Raw genomic sequence first — 15,109 nt, forward strand, 5'->3', positions numbered from 1 at the left:
AGGCATTCTTCTATCCCAAAGTACCTCAAGGCAATCCTTAAAGCACAAGAGTTTTGTTGCAAAAGGTTGCTTAAATAAGCTCTTTATTAATCTTGTTTGAAGTTATTTTTTCATTGGCATAATGACAACTTCTACAAGTGTACCCTCGAATTCCCCTTGCATCACAAGACTCTTTGATGAAGACATAAATAAAGACTTGTTCATTATGATGGGCAAGGTGATAGAAATGTATGAGGATGGAAGAAAGAGCAGCATACTTAGAGAGCAATTGAATTCCATGAAGGAAGAGAAGCAGTTGCTTTTTGACAGACTGCAAGAAGTGGAGAGGCAACTTGATATTGCAAATATGAACCTGAAGAGGATGCATCAGTTGGAGTCATAGCTATTTGTTGTCAAAGAAGCCTTAATCAAGTATCAGCTTGAAGAAGTGGTAAACCATTCCATTTTGTCTTCAAATTCTTATAAGAATGCTTATATTGGTTCTTTTGAAAAACATACTAGAGGCATAGGTTCCAAACTAATGTCCAAGATGGGCTATGAAGGAAAGGGCTTGGCAAAGTATGCACAAGGTATTGCTGAACCAATAATGGTTGAAGAATGGCATAAGTATTTGGGTCTTGGCTATGGACAATCTTATTGGGAGAGTTCCAAAGATGCCGTGAAGGCCATTGAAACATCTCCAAGAAGGCGTTGCATTGCAGAGTTTGGAGATTGTATTCAGGAGGAATGCAATAGCTTGAAACATCATTTGCAGGATGCAGGTGTTCAGAAGCACACATTTGAACTAGAGAGTTGTGGAAACTCTAACAGCCTTGAAGAGATGATTGGTGTTCCAAAAGGAGCCACTTCTTCATTTGCTTCACCTACTCATGAAGGAAATAAAGGTGAAAGAGGCAGGTATAAATCTAGTTCTAATCGTATTCCTTTTGACTTTGCAAAGCATGGAAAATTTCCACATAAGCATGGGAAAACAATTGCATGTTCCTTTTGTGGTTTGGATAGCCATCATGTTTCTAGATGTTGGAAGAGAATGGCCACATACATGAAACTTTTGAATGAAAAGAAGCAAAGAGCTAAAGATCCATTGGACAAGGCAAATCATGTTGTCAAAAAGATGCACATGTGTTGCACTTACTACCATAACCAAGGACATATTGTTGCAAAATGTTGGACCTTGAATCCAGTGATGCTTCCACAAAAGTTGAAGAAAGTGGAAAGGAAAGATGGTAGAAATGGAAAGGAAGTTTCCATGAATGATGTGCAAACAAAGGCAAGCCCTTTGAACTAGATTGGAAAGAAATAGTTAGAGTTCTTTTAAATAGTTAGAGTTCTTTTCCAATTAAGGATTGCATGCCTATTGATGCATCTATTGGCATTTATTTGTTGGTGAAATGCAAGTTGCAGATTTCTACCAAGATGGTGAATGGAACATTCATGTACACACATTGTTGGTGCAACATTATATTTCATTTCAACTTCGAAAGTACAGTGTGCTTAAGTGAAAGTTGAAGGATGAAATGCATACATGAGCATAAGATGCATGAACATAGGGATGTTGATGTTTTCCTTGTATTTGAACATGTATGTGTAATTAACTTGAAGGGTTGATTGCGTTAAACATACATGTAATGTTGACTTGGGAAAAGTTGATTTTGTCTCCAAGATGGAGATAGTGATGAAGTGTTTCATCTTTTAAAAGGAGTCCTAATGATCTTTTTTTCTACGTGTTTGACTTGAAGAGTCATTTGTTTAAGGGCATGTTTTGTGGGCTTGTTGTCTAGTCCATCATTTGTATGCAGATGTAAGACATGGAGGTGTTCACAAGATGTGAAATCTTTTTCTTTTGTTGAAGCAGGAGTTTAGTCCATCCAGTTGTTATCTGTATACCTATTGTTGTTAACAGTTGTTATTGGCAGCTTTCAAATAGGTACAAATGAAATTTTTGTGGAGCAGGTGTACTTCACACTTGTTTGAACCAGCTTGGATCAATGATCAAGGTAGAGAAGCTCAAACTACCTTCTATAATCATTTCAGTAGGAGTTTTGCAGGAAGGCAAGGAGGAAGACAGTTCTTCCAAGGAAGACCAACCCATCTAAAAGGGAAGTGGTCAGAAAATTTGGTTCAGAGGAACTATGTAAGGAAAGTGTGTGGAGTCTGAAAGGAGAGGGTGTTGATACACTCAAATACTATTTAAATCAGTATATCAGTCTTTTGGAGACCAAAAGTTCTTTTAGTGGGAAGGCGTGATCCAAAAATAGATCTTGGATAAACCTCTAAGTCTAAAAGACTTCATATAAGAGGTAAAAGGTGCCAAATGGCGCAAATCCTTTGTAAATTAGAGGAAAATGAAAATCTCATGCTGCTCTCAAAAATAGTCTCATTGCAGAGATCTCCTCATTCTGAATGCAACGCAACTTGAATGGGTGAAAACGAAATTTAGATGAAGAAGTTATCATAAAAATAAATTCCCCTTTTTTCTTTGGGAAAGAGGAAAAAACCTAAAGAAAACGGTGAAATAAGGCCTATCGGAGGCTTAAACCAAATCTGCACATGAGGCATCGGATCTGGCCGATCAATGGTCTAGATCTGATCGGCATATCGCAATTGGCGAAGGTAGTCGAAGGGTATTAGAGGCAGATGCACGATAGGACCAAGCCGGGCGATGGTGGGATCGCAATCGGCGATGCCACGAGGCAAAGGCGGGACCCCGGGCCAAGAGATATCGTGATCACCAATATTGGCGTCAACGGATCGTGTCAGCATATGCCATGCTATATGGACAGACCCCGGGGCTCATGCGATTTGTGATTGCGACAAGTTGCATCGCAAAATTGCATCGGTGCTACACATAGGGGCGAAGATATATATGTGTGTGTGTGTGCGTGCGCGCGCGATGTGATTTTCTGGACCCAATAAAATTATAAATGGTATTCCATATGTTTTTTAGATCTGCCCAATGACAGTCTTGTGTGTATTTTCAATATTTTTAACGTATTTTTAAAATACAAAGGGAAGCCATGGAATGGGCATTGCGACTTGTGATAAGTGACTTTAGGCAGACCCGATAGGGATATAGTGCACATTTATGAAGATTTGAAGTCTGGTGAACAGTGTTATTTGTGGATTTTTCCCGTGTTTAGTATATTTTCATGTGTAAGCCAAGAATGCCAAAACTTGGGGATTTCAAGGGCCCGATGGCCCCTTTCATTATAGAATAGGTGGCCACTATCCGTAAGGGCATTTAGCAATGATTGCTAATGCTCAGAAAGGGGATTTGAGTGGAGAAAGTCTAGAAGACAAAGAGCCTGAAAGGGAAAATGAACAGGCAATGCCGATTTGGCTTAAAAGCCATGAATGTTAGAAACAACGGTTGTTGGTTGTTGAGGTTGTTGTTGGGGTTTTGTTGCTGAAAGTGAAGCCAAAGTAGGAAGCTAAGGTGAAGGAGGCAGTGCAGAAGCAAAAAGAGTAGTCGAGGGAGTCACTTGGAAGTCAAGTGAAAAGCTAATAGGGTTGTAAACTGATAGAGAGCAAAAAGAAGATAGAGTAAAAGAGCAAGAGCCAGAGCCAAAGCCGAAGAGCCAGGGTCAAAGCCAAGACCAAGAGCCAAGAGCTAGAACCAAGAGCCAAGAGCCAGAGCTTCAAGAGCCAGGGGATAGAATGGTGTCTGAACCCACTATTTCTATGTAAAGCAGCAGGAGTTGAGCCAAGATCTTGTAAAAATGACTTATACCATAATCCCAGAGAGCCTGGTTGAGTTGACTAGAGCTCACGGAGACATAGCCCAAGAGTTTTGGGTGAACTCCTAATTAAATTGTTGTCGTATGTGTTGTTTTTACTGTTGCATTATTTACTGATTACATCTATCTATATATCATTTCAAACACATTTACATATCAACAAAAACAACAGATTTTAAAGCATATAATCAGTTTAAAACAAATACCAACATACACCTTAATGTCAAGCACTTATTAATTCTGCATTGGTTAATCAATAAGACTTGGGAATATTTAAAGATTTGGAAGTGGGAGAGGTTCTTGTAAGTCAGACAAGAATCCTAAAAGCCCCATTTTCAGATCATTAAGGTAGAATATTTGAAGAAACCTACCCCCAAACTCTCATAGGGAGCACCAGAGTGCTTGACGTATAAAACATTACCATTCAAGGAGGAAGAGGCAAAGAAAGACAGCTAATCAATAGTGACAATCTTCCCTTGATGGGGAAAACGGATCACACGAAACAAAGAGGAGGCTACGACATGCATGGCATGAGTCCAACTTCAGCCAAGTAGAAGATTATAATTGAGATTGGCATCAACAATTTCTACTTTGACTTGCACCATCTTGCCTTCCAAGGTGATGGCAAGGTTAGGTAAGACACCAAAGGGTCTCGAATCATACCCTTCAAAATCTTCCAAAGTGTTCGGAGATTGATTCAATGCAGGGGAACCATTAGCCTTCCAACATGTGGTTGACATGATGCAGGTGGAAGCACCTTCTTCAATGACAGTGCAGTGGATGGTTTTCTCATTGATGATTACCTGAATAAGAAAGGCAATATGATGAGGGAGATTTGGAACATTGTTTTCTAGATCGAAACATATCAAATTGGAATCGGTGGGATCGATGCCCTTGATAGCTTTGGTATGGGCAACTTTAGAGTACCTCAAGAGCCGACATGGCTGATGGCACCTGAACCAATTCCTCAACAATATTGTAGTGCTGAGCAATTCGTGTGTTGGGATTATACGAGGATTTTCGCAGTACACCTCGAGAGGGTAGTCACATAGTGGAATCAGGGTTAGGGCGCTCAATATGGAGAGGGCTAAAACTCAAGGTAGATGAAGAAGGTGCAACTTCTTTCTCTTTCCCAGCTACCGGAGCTAGAGTTTGATAGTCTTTTGATTAGGTAGCCACATTAATAAGCATGCTCATCTCGAACACTTGAGATCCGAAGGAAGCAGATTGGGGTTGGTCTACCATTTGGGTCTGCGGAGACGAAAACTTCTCTTTGAGGACAGCAGGGGTCCCTTTGAGCAGGCAACTAACTTTAGATCATCGGGGGCAATCCTTAGTGTAGTGATATTCCTCACAAATGAGGCGGGGATACTTAGGTTTACGTTGCGAAGATTCACCGTAGGACGATTTGGGAAGACCCTCTTTTAGGGCATCAGCTTTAGCTTTGCCTTTGCCTATCTTTTTTCCTTTCAAGGATTTGTCCACTGCGATAGACTAGACAGCGTGGACCTCTGAGGTTTTACCAGGGCCAGGTGGATTCTGGGATGAAATATTACAGACAACATTCGAGACCAACTTCTGTTTGGAAGAAGTTTTAGCAGGGGTCTGGGATATTGAACCAATAACTCCATCAACGAGAGGAATAAATGATTAATTTGATGTTGTGGGATTGGATGATGGTCATGGAGCATTAGGTAATAACTCAAACAAAATTCTAGACTAAGAGTAAACTATATCCAAGTACTAGGCACGAGCAATGGCCTACTCTTCAGTGACGCATCCAACCATAGCTATGTCGCAAGCAATTGGGTCTATGAATATTTTGGTATACCATTCAGTGAGCAACTAATCAGCAATCTCGAATTTGATCAAGCGACATCTACCTCTCCATTCATGGATGTGATCAGAGACGTGCATCGTAGTATCTTTCTTAAGCGATGTGAGCAAATAGGTGTCAATCTCATAGTGAACTGGAAACTGAAAATGCATGAGGAAAGCCATGGTTAAAGAGTTAAATTCATGGTAAGTACTTCAAGTTAGCTCAATGTACCATTTCGCTGCAGCACCCGTGAGGGTTCGTTGGAAAGGATGAAGACAAATGGAATCATCTACATATGATTTCGATGAGCACCAGAGGTGATATGTCATCACATGGGCCTGAGGATCTTCTTTAGCTTTCCCATCGAACTTTGGGAAATCACTCGGTATCTTGGACGGCACCGGAGGCTAGTACGGTGAATGAAGGATTGGATCATTCGTAAGGCACAATATGTCTGGCATTACAAAAACTAGGGTGGACAACCCTGTGACTCTATTATGATTTCGCGCTCCGTGCCTGCAATTCTCAGAGCTTTTAAGAAAGGATTTGGTCAAAACTTGGGCTTTAAGCCTCAAAACATGCCTTGGGGGGATTCCATGCCCAACAAACCCCCAACACAAACATCATGACTCTCCCTCGAGTCACTCTATCGACGTGGAGATCTTTACGCGGAGTCCTTCCAATTCTACTTGAACTACTGCAAGATTAGCAATGCACTGAGCTGTTGCCTGCCGGATTTGCTGCATGTTTTGTTCCAATACCGCGGTGTCAGAAGTGCTTTTCTGCATGTGCCTGTATCCCTTGCATGTGTGCGAGCTTGCCTTCAATTTATACTTTGATCGTGAAGGCCTCGTTGATCCAAGGCTGAACACATGCCTTCAGGACTACTTCCTTGTGTTGTTTCGCATCCACCTGTTCTTTTAATGCTTTGGTTTGTTGCATCCACGTGAGCCTCTTAGTGAGGGCCATCATCTACGTAGTTCCTTTGATGTTGTCATACTATTGATGGAGTTCGCGTACCTTTTTCTTTAAGCACTGGATATTGGGGTCCTCCTGTAGATTTATGAGGACCTTAAACGACCCTTCCAACATGCTGGTGCAATCTCGCACTGCACTTTCAATCTCATCCAGTCCCGCTACAACAGCGCTAGCGCACTGTTTTGTGACTTCTGGAGGAGTTGACTCCCATGCCTTTAACCACAGCTCGGTGATCTGAAGGTTCAGCTCCAGCTGAACCTTTGTCATTTCCTCCCGCGCCTCACACACCCCTGCAGCTAACCTGTGGATGCATGCCTCTGCTAGTATATCCGCTAGGATGGCCAGCTCTAGGATGCTTTGACAAGCTTCATCTATCACCTGTACCAGTTATTGATTCTTTGACACCACTTCATCGTGCTGCAAGCTCAACTGTTCCATGTTGATTTTATGCTCGTTGAGGACTTGTAGTGTCGGCTCTCCCTAGCCCGTAGTTCTGCAGTTATCCCATCCTAAAGAATGTATAAGTTTTCCCACAGAAGTGCAGCCATGTTGATGCTAAGACCCTTCAGCACACTAACCGTAAGCTTGTGGACCTCATTTGTTGTCACTAGTGCCTCTTCTGGCAACACTACGGTATTCGTCACCCAAGCGCGCAACATTTTTTCTGTTGCCGTTATTGCAACTGCGACGTTGGTCGAAAGGATACCAGCCAGAGGAGGGCACACTTGCAACTCCTCCACCTGTGCTTTAAGGGCAACCAACACAATCTGGTTCTCTTGCATAAAATTATGGAGGACCTCGGAGGTGACATCACGCACTGTCTCGCCGATGTCATGCAGATCACCCCCTATTAGCGTGATCAGCTCAATAGACAACTTCGATGCCTTGACCTTCTTGCGCAGCCCTGTCCACTTGGTTGGGTGTTAGCACTTCAACTATGTTGATGCTATTTGTGGGTCTGTACCTCCGTCTTGTTCCTCTGCTTCATGCCCATGCAAAGGTGATGTTTGGCCCTCATGCGTCTTTGCAACTGCCTCCTGCACTGTTTCTACTACTACAGCCTTTTCCTATTCAGTTGTTGTCTATGCAACATCCCGTGCCACCTGCGCTTCTACTACCGCTACCTCCTTCCTTCTCTTTTCTGCCAACTATGCGATGAGTAGTTTGGCCTCTTCTTTCTTCCTCTGTGCCACTGACTTCTCTATCTCTGCAATGTCTAGAGCACACCACTCCGGTGGCCATGTCTTCAGTACATCAAAGATGACATCGTCTATGGCTACAAAGGGTAGCTTTCTCCATTTTTTGGCCAGGTCCATGCATGCTTTGATGTATATGCTATGGATGTCTACCTTAAATTTTGCAAAACTCTGCATCCCATTGTAAACAGTGGGTGACAATGTAGTGTGCGATTGATCCCCATTCTAAGGTTTATCTCCATGAACACCCAGAATATTTTTTTTTCGCAGATCATATTGGCATCCTTTATGGCCCAAGGTGAAGCTTACTTCATGGCCTCTGGATGATCCCTGTCAATTGTGGGGAATTGACTATCTTCCAACAATTCCCCTGCCATGAGCACTATCGATAGCAGAAGCCATGCACAGTGGAACATTTTCCCCTGTTCCTGAGATTCACGACAATTATCCAATAATTCCTTGTAGAGGAACTTGGACCAGTTAAACTGGACCCCCTCCACACACTGTTCAACAAGTGCTACCACTGGTGTGAGTAACTCACCCGCACAGCACTTACGTATAACCTTACCAGCCAATATTTGGGTTGCCACTCTCACTGCTTTATCGTTGATGTTGGATATGGCATAGCCCCTTTTCTTCTTCGTCAGCTTGTATTTCTTCTTCATGGCCTCCGTGATGGCCAAGTCACTTCTCTTTCCTTCCAATATGTCTGTGGGGTCCTCTCCCTTGCATGAAAGCCAAGAAATGCGGTGAACCAAGTTTTCCATGATGGGATGGGCTCCTCTAGCCACAAACACCCATCATGCATCAGGAAAAGTAGCTGCCTAATGAAGAAAATTATTATTGGGGCATGGTGGAAATGCAGCACCCAGAGAAGGTTAAGTAGCTCGGCCTTTTCCACTCTGCGCAACCATTTTCATGGCTTTAATTCTATAACCCCCATCGCGGTGTTCTGCTTGGGCTTCATGAGGTGCAAGTTCTCAAGGTGAGGGAACTTCTCGTGGTGAGCGAGGTCCCAATCTTCAAATTTTAAGCTCGACACCCATCCTAGGTTCATGCCCTAAAAAATAATGTTGTCTGGGAGGAGTGGGGTCTAGAACAAGCTTTTGGTCTTGTCAAGGTCCTTGGGCACTTTAGCCTTCCCTTTCCACGGGGGGACATAGGCGGGCAACTTTGTCGGGGGGTGCGTAGGCTTAGTGTCCTCCTCCATGACTTTTTCCTCATCCCCTTTGATGATAAGGTCCTTCAGGTCTTCTTCTTCTTCATCGGTCTCTATCGTGACGACTTTCCCATTATCCTCCATTGACAGCTTGGTGTGCAATGGGTTTTGCGGGGACACATGTACGAGAACCATCACTTATTTTTCCTTCTTTGGTCTTGGCGTGCGTGGGGATTTTGGGATTTCTGCCACAATCCTGGAGCCTTTTAGAGCATCCCCCATAGTCAAGGCTTGCACGGCCTCTTCGACTGTCATTTCTATTATTTCCATAACTTCCTCAGCTGCTACCATCTTATCTATCTAGAAATCGATCACTTGCAAACTCAGGTGCTCAATCAACGCTTAGCACAAAACAAACAAGGCTCTACTCAATAGATCAATTCGCAAATGACCAAGTGTTTTTTGCTGGGAAATCCCTTGTAATTTATAGCACTTTTGGACTTTGAATTCAATCGTTCCCCACAAATCTGGTTCATTAATGCTCCCTTGGCAGCATATTTTCCCAAACCTTGCCCATAAATCGCATCTTAAATGCTTGTCACCCACTCCATTTGGTCTCAATTCAAGAATCCCATTGTGAATAGTGACTTCAACAGTCACTTTCTGGCCAACCTGCATGGTAGCGCAGCCCCCCGTGCGCGATCACAGACCTTGTGACTCTTTACTTCTGCGGGCAGCTCCAACATCGCGCAGCTCCCAGGGAGAATAGTTTATAGTTCCATGCTTCCTTTCAACTGCATGGAGCGCGAAGACTATACTTCCCTTGGCTAGTCAAGTGGTCTCACCACCTATGTAAATTTTCATCCTGTCATCCCTCATGTTTCCTGGAAAATAACCACCTTTTATTGTTATGGGCGGCATTGCGCACTTTATCATCTGCAATGCGCTACCCTGGTCGATTCACTTAGTAATGTGAGGTCCAAACCAAGGCATCAGACTGATCAATTCATAGCGATAGGCCTCAAACCTATCATCGTGATCATGTGCATCCTACCTTATCACCCTGGTCTTTTTACCGAGAAAATCTTCCTTTATCTCGTCCTCCAACTTCTTGACTTTCACGTCCACTAGAGCACTTTTCTTCCTTAATCATACCCTTTCTTCTTCAAGTTCTTGGAGACTACAATTTCCCTGTTGGATTTCTTCTTCCAAGGTTCCACGAACTGTCGTATCTTCCAGTACTATCATGTGCAGTATAAGCTTTTCATATACTATAAGGCTTATAGTGTTTTCTTTATACTCCAGCCTTGGCAATGCCTGCATAGTCAGGTTCTTATACATGGTCCTATAAGCCCATAGAACCATTGGTATGCATAGGTCCCAGTCAGTCTGCTTCGCATTGTGGACCTTGTTTACTGCTTCGTGTACTTTGTTAAAGGATTCTACATGGATATCCTTCTGTGCACTTGGTTTTTACATACTTTGTGGTCCTAACTGGAGGGGTCGTTCGCGCCATTGCCTTACCAGCACCTACTTACTGATCATGTCTCCTACCACGAGGACTGTGTAGAAGCTTAATGTATATTTCCAAGAACATAGTGAGCATCAATGGGTCCATTTCCGGCTTCATTCTGTCTTTACTTCCTGAAGTGGAGGCACCAACGAAGCTCCTCTTAGCTTCCATAAAGGTTTCCTTAGAGCGCTCCAAATCAAATTTTGGTTCCTTCGTTGGAGCCTTGCAAACCTAGGTACTTTCTTCAGGTTGCTTGCCTTTGTCATCCCTTGTTGTAATTCCACTCCGGAGCATGATATTTACGTTAGGGTCTTCCTTGCACGGCTCAGACATCATCATTTGCAGGTTCTAAGTCAGGGGAGGTTGAAGTGCTCATTTATCGCGCAACCTTGCTATTGTGGGACAATTTTCTATCTCATGATCAAAAAATGTACAATACAAGCATGATGGTCATGTTGGATTCATACAATCGTGGGCAGTGTTATCACTCAGGTTGTTCCCTGCCTCCTGAAGGAATACGGCCGAGGTAACCACTAACCAATCTTTTAGCTGCAGGTCCTAGCCTACCTGCAACCAAAGAGGGCTCTCTCTTTGTAATTTAGCTTTGTTTTGAAATATTTTAGGCTAGTTATGATGCACAAGGTTTTGTTTTAAGTTTTGTGGATGGTGTTTTTAGGCAGAGCTGGGATGCAAGTCCAAAACTATACTATTGGGCAATGGAGTCAATGATGGTGTATTGCTGAAAGTGTTTTTTGGGTAAATGGTGATGCTACAGAGCGAGATAGGTAGTTTTGGAACAATTTTCAAATCTGAAATTGATGGAATGAAGTCAGGGAATGAAAGGCAATCAAGAATCTTTCATTATGCTGGTAGAGGGAAAGTGCATGAATATCATCCAGAAGCAATTAAGAATTCCTAAATAGTATTCAAAATGAAAGAATTAGCGCAAACATGAGCAATTAAGAATTCATATTTATGACTAATTCTGAAGAAAACATAATTAATAGCAGAGTTTGAACACAGGGTGCATTTAAACAAATCATGGGCTATTCTTCTTCTCTGTTACCAAGATTATGGGACACATATGAAATTTGCAAACACAGAAAACATAAAACACAGTTTAGAATAACTTATTGTTCCATAGAATGACACAGGAATTCTATAGCATGGTCCTAGAACATCAAATCCACATCCAAACGGTCATCATTAGTGAACTTCAACAGCTTTTGTATTAAAATAGTGTGAGAATTTACAGCGTAGTTCAGAGAGAAAATCACCAACCCCAAATACATATTATGGGGAGGTATTTATACAAAAGGGAGATACAAAATATCATGAAGATAAGTCTTGAACTCATAACTTCCTTTACCAACTCTTAAGAAGCAGTAAATGAGGGAATAAATGCTGCAATAAATATGAATGTGCTAGCTGTCCAATTTGTCAGAGGTATTTTGACTTTCTGGGTTGAGTGAGTCGGCTGGTTGTTGTGCATTCATTTTGCGTTTTCTACCTTGATGTTGTTATGTTGCTTGTCGCTGTCTTGGCCTTGTCATCAATGCATGATTTTTTGCATTAACTAGCTGTAGTGACCATTCCATTTATGCTTTGTGCTATTTTTTATCCTTTGACAAGTGGACCATGCCTCTGTAATTGTCGACCTGTAGCTAACCAAAAGAAAAAATAAACAAAATTACCTGAGTAATGTCTCCAGCATTCCTTTCCACCAATCCTCTGTAGGCAACTGATGTCTTTGTATCTTTATCAGTGTTTCATCAGCTTCAGTGTATTTATAAAAGTTGGGCTGGACTTCAAAAAGATGGTTTATCTCATGCTTAATATAGAAAATATTTTCTAGTTTGTCATAAAGACTCTGTCCAGAGGCAAGCCCTGTTTCTTCTGAGGTGCTTGAGGATGCTGTGATTTGATTGGAGGCATAGTTGTTTACCCTGTTGGCATATTGCTCATGTGATAGCAGTCTTCCATCACTGGTTAATAAACTGGGTAGCCCTCTGCTCTGTAATGCTGCAAACTTTATTCTGAACTCATTTACCTTTGCCTGCATTTCTTGGCATTTTCTTTCCAGAGTTTGCACAAAATTCCTTAGGGTCAGCACCCTTTTCACTAGGAAGATGGTATATGTCATGTTCCTGATACCTATTGCTGCCAACTGCTCTTTGGTATGAGTGTTGAGAAATTGGATCATTCTATTGGCTTGCTCAGGCATATTTCCTAAAGATGCTCTAGCCTTTTGATTTTCAAATTGAGCTAAGCCTATCAATTCCATTTGCTCATGTATAGTTTCAATGGATTGCCATTGGTTAGTAATGGATTGGCCAATTTTAGCCCACAAAATTTTCTTGACTTTAGCTAGAGTCTTCTCAAGAGTAAGCTCCTTTTCCAGCTCTTTTATCCTTTTCTCTAGGGTCTTTACTTCTCTTGTCTTCTCAGCTACATCCATCTTTGATTTGTAATATCTTACCTCAATTTTGGCCAGCTTTTCTTTGGCCTCTTTCAATTCTGCCATCTATACTTCCAGAGCCTTTATTTCTTTCATCATTTCCTCCATACTCAGGCTGGTCTCTTACTCTGTTGTTGTTGTAGTTGTTGCTGAAACTGGTGCTGAACTTGAGGTACCTGCTATTGATGTTGGATCAGTGGGAGGGACTATTGTGGTGGCTGTAGGAGGAGCAGCTGTAAGAATGTGAGTTGTTTGAATTGGCTGAGAGGCCAACTCTCCCTGTCTCCCTTGTAGTGATGCCTCCAAGGCACTCTCTATTTCTATCAATCTTTTATGCATCCTCATGAGCAAGGTAACCACATCCTCCTCTTCTTTTTGTTGTGCCACCTCTGTAGTTTGAGGATGTATTTTAGCTAGCAACCTGAGTTGCCTTCTAAGGGCTGCTATGTCTTCCTCTTTCTTTTTGATCAAGGCCTGAATGCCCTTCGGATCCTTGGGATCATGTCCCAACTCTATAATAATCTCCTCCAAGGATTTGATTCTATTATCCTTAGCCATTGAGGAGGCCTTCTCTAATTCCAGTTGGGAAAAAGTATTGTGCAATGAGTTTTGCAATCTATGAGCTAGTAATGTTTTGTCTGCCAAGGTAGAATATACCATTTCATCGGTTTGCTTGTGTAACTCAATCTGGTCAATTGGATGGATGTCCTTGGAGAGAAATTCCAGATTGGTTCTGATATAGTCAGTAGCTGATTGTGATTGCTGCATTGTAGGTCTTAAATGACTGAGGGTCATTTTCCCTTCTTGGATGTCATAGGCTGCCATTAGCCTTTGCTGATTAATGGGAGCCATTCTTAGCAGTTGGTTGTAAAGCTGGAAACTCACTGGCTCATTTCTAACCTTGACATTAGTGAATGCGTTTTTGATGTCAGAGCCCTGTCTGCTCTGTTTCCTAGTGGATGTAACCTCCACACCTTGTTGTCTATCTTGCTCTGGCTGAAAGGAGCTAGCTGATGTCTCCATACTTGGGGGAACTTGCTGTTCAGTTGGCCCCTCTGGTAATTATTCTTCTGAATAAGGATTTAATCTTTGTCTCTTTTCTTCTTGTTGATTTGTAGATGTCCTTGTGGGTGTCTCTTCTTGTCTATCCCTTTTCTTGGCCCTTTCCTCATTAAGAGGAGTCTGTAACACCGAGATTTTAGTTGCCTTTGCTTGTGTTGAAGGGTCTTGCCCTTGACTTTGTTCATCTATTGAAACCGGCCGGTCTTCCATTGTCTCTCGCTAATCAGAATGGTGCACTTGCTGCTCAGAATGCTGCACCTACTTCCCTTTAGATGTGTCTGCTGGTGGAGCACTTACTTGGGCAGGTTGTTGGGAAATTGTGGCAGATGAGGTGCCTTCTCCAAGGTGCCGAGGACCTGTGAAAAACACCTGTCCAAAAGATTCCAGGTCAACTGATTTTTCAAGGTTTTTGATTTCTTTTTCTGTTATCTCTTCTTTAGTAAGCTCTTCCACTAGTGTGCCCTCTACCCATTCTTGTTGATTGGCATATTGTTCAATTTCATGGATTCTGTGGTGCAGATATCCTGTGAGCTTGTTTTTAACTCTTCTACAGCTTATGAAATGTTCAGGGTCATAAGGTGCCCAATGGAAACTTATTTTGAGCTTAAGTTTCTCTCTCAGAATAGTGTCAGCATCCTTCCATGCTTCTTCCCTTTTATTAAAGATAAAAGGGCCCAGTTGGTGTCCTATCTTGAGTTGTGCTTTTTTCCTAGTACCATATAAGTGAGTCAAGTCTGCACTGTTGAATTGCTGATAGTACTCCAAGGCAAAGAGTCTCATGGGGACATATTTTGGTAGTCTGTAGGGGGCTAATTCACAGCCATAAATCCTTATTACATTGTGGTTTTGGTAGAAGTACCAATCACCAATGCTATATCCTTTTGAGAGATGTAGGATTCTCTGCATTTCAGCAGTGAGCCTGGGAGGAGGATCTGTTGACAACAAGCAAGTGGCTGGATAGACAAAAAGGTCAATGAACTCACAGTATGTGTATGGGGAGTAATTAACATGATGGAACGCTGATGACCAAAATATCACAGACCTTCGCTCCCCCGTAGCATCCAATTTTTAAGGAAGATAGGGAAACTATCAGACTAATAGTACAACAGCAAATGATATATATATGAAGTGTATTTGAACACCCTTTCCCTCTCTAAGTTCATGAACTGCTCATGAATCTTGTTGGC

This window comes from Pinus tabuliformis, chromosome 4_2 (genome assembly GCF_031772625.1).
Source record: "Pinus tabuliformis cultivar Carrire ecotype Pingquan chromosome 4_2, CPIR1, whole genome shotgun sequence".
Taxonomy (NCBI): domain Eukaryota; kingdom Viridiplantae; phylum Streptophyta; class Pinopsida; order Pinales; family Pinaceae; genus Pinus; species Pinus tabuliformis.